This window comes from Etheostoma spectabile, unplaced genomic scaffold, assembly GCF_008692095.1.
Source record: "Etheostoma spectabile isolate EspeVRDwgs_2016 unplaced genomic scaffold, UIUC_Espe_1.0 scaffold00018861, whole genome shotgun sequence".
NCBI classification, from domain to species: domain Eukaryota; kingdom Metazoa; phylum Chordata; class Actinopteri; order Perciformes; family Percidae; genus Etheostoma; species Etheostoma spectabile.
The window spans coordinates 45,409-50,473 of record NW_022604526.1 but is presented as its reverse complement, the minus strand read 5'-3'; the positions used below and the strand labels follow the sequence as shown (position 1 = coordinate 50,473).

Genomic DNA, 5,065 nt, shown 5'->3' with positions numbered 1-5,065 from the left:
TTAATGAAATAGAAAGTTGATGTGTATATGCATTAATATAAAAGAAAGTTGATGTCATAATGAATAGTGATGATGACATAATGAATGGTGATGATAAATCAAAAAGAAAGTTGATGTGTATATGCATTAATGTGATTATCACAGAACGCTGCGCGGCCAGTTGAGGAGTTTTATTCAATCCGAGCACGGATATTGACTCATATTACTCGGATAATACTTGTACTCGGCAAAAGTGCTTTATCCGTACCGGATACTCGTTTCAGCCGGATACTCGGATCACCCCTAATATACACATCAACTTTCTTTTATATTAATGCATATACATATCAACTTTCTACTTGATTTATCATCACCATTCATTATGACATCAACTTTCTTTTTAATAACTGCATATACACATCATATTTATTTTTGATTTATGCATATACACATCAACTTTCTTTTATATTAATGCATATACACAACTTTTTTTATTTATTTATGCATATACACATCAACTTTTATTGATATTAAAGCATGAACACATCAACTTTTATTGATGCATATAAATATCAACTTTCTTTTTATTTTACGCATATAAACATCAACTTTCTTTTCATTAATGCATATACACATAAACTTTTGTTTTGATAAATGCATATACAGATCAAATTTCTTTTTGATTGATGCTTAAAAAACATCAACTTTTCTTTTAATAAGTGCATATACACATTCAATTTAGTTTTTATTAATGCATATACACATCAACTTTCTTTTAGATTAATGCATATACACATCAACTTTCTTTTTCATTAAGATAAGATGGTGCTTGAACATGAAGAGCTTTGTAGGTGAGAAGAAGGATTTTAAATTCTATTCTGGATTTTACAGGAAGTTAATGCAGAGAAGCCAAACCAGGAGAGATGTGATCTCTTTTCCTGGTTCCAATTAGAACACGTGCTGCAGCATTCTGGATCAGCTGAAGAATCTTTATGGACTCTTTTAAGCAACCTGATAATAAAGAATTGGAGTAATCCAGCTTAGAAGTAACAAATGCGTGGACTAGTTTTTCTCTATCAATTTTCGACAGGATACTCCTGAATCTCTGAATGTGATGACTACTGCACTGGGGAAACTTCGGCAGGCCTGGCCACGATTTCACGTCAGGGAGATTTTTCCGTGAATGTCATGGAGAGTTTAACTTTGCAGAGTTTGATTGTGCGAAGTCAATACAAACAAAGAAATGTGTTTCCGCCCTGTTTCGAACAGGGGACCTTTCGCGTGTTAGGCGAACGTGATAACCACTACACTACGGAAACTGACGAAAAGCATTTATTTTGCATATTTGTGGGAAAATGCACCATTTTTATTTTACTGCAAATGTTCAAAAAGCTACAAAATAGAGATTTTAAACTAGATTCAGTCACAGATGCTTTGTCATGTATTTGAATGACAGCAAATATGTAGTAAACCTAAATATTTCTACATGCATTGACTGTGGTCTGAATGTTGGAATAGCGCCACCTATTTCTTGATGTGCCAAATATTAAGCTTGGGCATTCCTCGTTAGTATAATGGACAGTATCTCCGCCTGTCACGCGTAAGATCGGGGTTCGATTCCCCGACGGGGAGATTTTTCTACCAGCTAACCAATGCAAGGCCTCGAGGAAGGCCCGGCGAACGCGTGGGACTACTCGGGAAAGTGGGCCTTGGCTCCAGCTGTGTTCAGCATGGAAGGAGAACTCCTGATCCTAAATGGGAATGTTTTCAAGCGATTGAAAGAGCACAACTCCTGGACGTGAACAAAACGTCACAAGGTGCCGCAGGAGTTGGGAGAGTGTCAAGTCTAGCCACCTTGGAATTCCATTTATGCTCTTTGCAGACTATGTGGTTCATTTGGCTTTATCAGGCATTAATCTACAGCCCCCACTGAGGTGAATCATGAGGGGGAAAGCGTGCCTTGGCTCAGGCTGTGTTCAGCATGGGAGGAGAACTCCTGACCCTAAATGGGAATATCGTCAAGCGATGGAAAAAGCATATCTACTGGACATGAACAGCACCTCACAAGGCGCAGCAGAAGGTGGGAGAGTGTCAAGTCTGGGCACCTTATAATTCCTTTTCTGCTCTTTCCAGATTATGTTGTTCTGTTGGCTTCATCAAACAGTGATCTACAGCACCCACTGGGGCAGATTGAAGTCCAGTGTCAAGCATTCGGAATCAAAGTCAGCCCCTCCAAATCTCAAAGCTCAGGATTTCTCCCATCGGGTTGGGAGTCAATTGCTGTCCCAAGTGAAGACGTTCTTGTATCTCAAAAGCTTATTTCAAACAGTGCAACTTGTTCCAACACAAAAACCACAATACTACTGAAACTTTGGATGGTCGCCTCCACCTCTCACACGGAAGACTGGGGTTTTATTTCCCGATGGGGAGATCTGTCTACCAGCTGCTAATTATTTCCCAAGGCTACATCGACACTACTACATCTGCCAGAGTAGTTTGGATACGTGGCCTAACCAGAGCAAAAGATATGACATTTTTTAAGAATGTATTATAGTGGATATACTCCAAGAAAGACAAAGGTTTTACAAAAGGATTGAGAATGATCCTGCTATCAAAGATATGTTTTCAGTGACGATATTATCACCTACTTCAGGATCCAGGAACGTAGGCAGACAGCAGGAACCTAAGACGGATCCAAGAATGTAAACATCAACTATGAGGCTAGGAAGTTGAGGTTCAGGTAATTTAATTCAATTCAATTTTTTTTAAATAGCGCCAAATCACAACTACACTTATTGCGCTTTTTATAAAAGAACAGGTCCAGACCATATTCTGTGATGTTATTTACAGAAACCCGAAAATTCCACCAAGAGCAAGCACTAGGCGAAAGAGGCAAGGAAAGCCTCTCAAGCCTACTCTTAAATGTGGAGATGGTGTCTGCCTCCTGAACCCAAACGGGAACCTGGTGAGGAGCTTGATAGCTGAACACTCTGGCTCCCATTCTACTTTTGGAGACTGTAGGAACCACAAGGAACCCTGCATTCTGGGAACGCAGTGCTCTGGTGGGGTAATAAGGTACAATGAGCTCTTTAAGATAAGATGGTGCTTGAACATGAAGAGCTTTGTAGGTGAGAAGAAGGATTTTAAATTCTGTCCTGGATTTTACAGGAAGCCAATGCAGAGAAGCCAAACCAGGAGAGATGTGATCTCTTTTCCTGGTTCCTATCAGAACACGTGCTGCAGCATTCTGGATCAGCTGAAGAATCTTTATGGACTCTTTTAAGCAACCTGATAATAAAGAACTGGAGTAATCCAGCTTAGAAGTAACAAATGCATGGACTAGTTTGTCTTTATCATTTTTAGACAGGATATTTCTGAATTCCTGAATGTAATGTAATTACTACTTCACTATGGAAATTGATTTTTGCAATATTACATCGGTGAAAAAAGCAGCACTAATAATCTAATAACACCATTACAGAGATAAGTCCTTTGTCTGAGGCAATTAGACAACTGAACTCTAAATCCTGACTCAAAATCCTCAAATAAGCTGTTGCTATGCAGAAAGTCACACAGCTGTTTGGCGACTGCTTTCTCAAGAATCTTAGAGAGAAATGGAAGGTTGGATATAGGTTATAGTTGGCTAAAACATCTGGATCAAGGTTGGGCTTTTTCAGAAGAGGTTTAATTACAGATACTTTAAAGTACTGTGGTACATAGCCTGTTAATAAAGACAGATTGGTTATATCTAGTAGAGAACTGTTGACTAAGGGTAAAACTTGTTTAAGTAGCCTAGTCAGGATGGGGTCTAAGAGGCAGGTTGATGGTTTGGATGAAGACATAACTGAATTAAATTGATAAAGATCAAGTGAAGCAAAGCAGTCTAAACACGTATCTGGTTTTACTGATGTTTCTAAGGTTCCTGAGTTTAGAGATAAGTCAGTGCCAGTTAAAGGCAGGTCTTGGTGAATTTTGCTTCTAATAGTCTAATATTATCATTGAAGAATCTCATAAAGTCGTTACTGCTAAGAGCTATGGGAATACTTCGCTCAGTAGAGCTGTGACCTTCCGTTAGCCTGGCTACAGTGCTGAAAAGAAACCTGGGGTTGTTCCTATTTTCCTCTTTAATGATAAGTAGTACACTGCTCTGGCATTACGGAGGGCCTTCCTATAAGTTTTAAGACTATCTTGTGAAATTATACGAGAATCTTCCAGTTTGGTGGAACGCCAACTCTTCTCAAGGTTCCATGATATTTGCTTTAATTTGCGTGTTTCAGTGTTATACCATGGAGCTAACCGTCTTGGTTTTATCATCTTCTTTTTTAGAGGGGTAACAGAGTTGAGTGTCATTTGCAGCGAGCCTGCTGCACTATAGACAAAATGATCGATTTGGGAGGGACCGAAATTAGCATAGGAGTCCTCCGTTACTTTGTGACTTGGGAACGAATTAAAAGCTGATGGAATCACATCCTTAAATTTTGCTACAGCACTATCCGATAGACATCTTGTATAGAAGTTTTTGCCTACTGGCGTGTAGTTCAGCAGAATAAACTCAAAAGTTATCAAACAGTGGTCAGATAAAAAGGGATTCTGTGGGAACACTATCAAATGTTCAATTTCAACACCATACACCAGAACAAGATCAAGGTTGAGGTTAAAACGGTGAGTCGGTTCATGAACACTTTGAGAGAAGCCAATAGAATCTAATAGAGAGATAAACGCAGTGCTAAGGCTATCATTCTCATCGTCCACAGTTGACCTTGTCCTGCCAGGCCTGTCTCCTGCTCTTGTCCTCCTCTTTAATGGATCCATTGAACCCGTTGAACTCTGAGCTCCAGTGGCGTCTGACTGACTCTGTGAGGTTTTTGTCTTGGACCAACCTTTCCTTAAGAAGGCGGATCTCTTCATCCTTGAGTTTCTGGTCCTACTTTAGGTTTTTCCTCATGGATCTTTCTGACTGTAGAGCCTTAAAGATTTCCCCTTCTCCTCCACCAGGCCAGCATTCATTGAGACCAGCTCCTCGTTTTGGTTTTGGACCTCCAGAAGGGCTTTTCTCAGGTCCACAAGCCAGGCGCTGGTCACCATG

General features: G+C 39.8%; 2 non-coding genes across 2 annotated transcripts; one reads left to right on the top strand and one right to left on the bottom strand.

Annotated features, from left to right (window-relative positions):
- Nucleotides 1-1,225: 1,225 nt before the first annotated feature.
- Nucleotides 1,226-1,298, bottom strand: trnav-aac (transfer RNA valine (anticodon AAC)). The gene has a single exon. It is a non-coding gene; the product is annotated as a tRNA-Val (tRNA).
- A 241-nt stretch (nucleotides 1,299-1,539) lies between these two features.
- trnad-guc (transfer RNA aspartic acid (anticodon GUC)) lies at nucleotides 1,540-1,611 on the top strand. The gene has a single exon. It is a non-coding gene; the product is annotated as a tRNA-Asp (tRNA).
- Nucleotides 1,612-5,065: the final 3,454 nt, after the last annotated feature.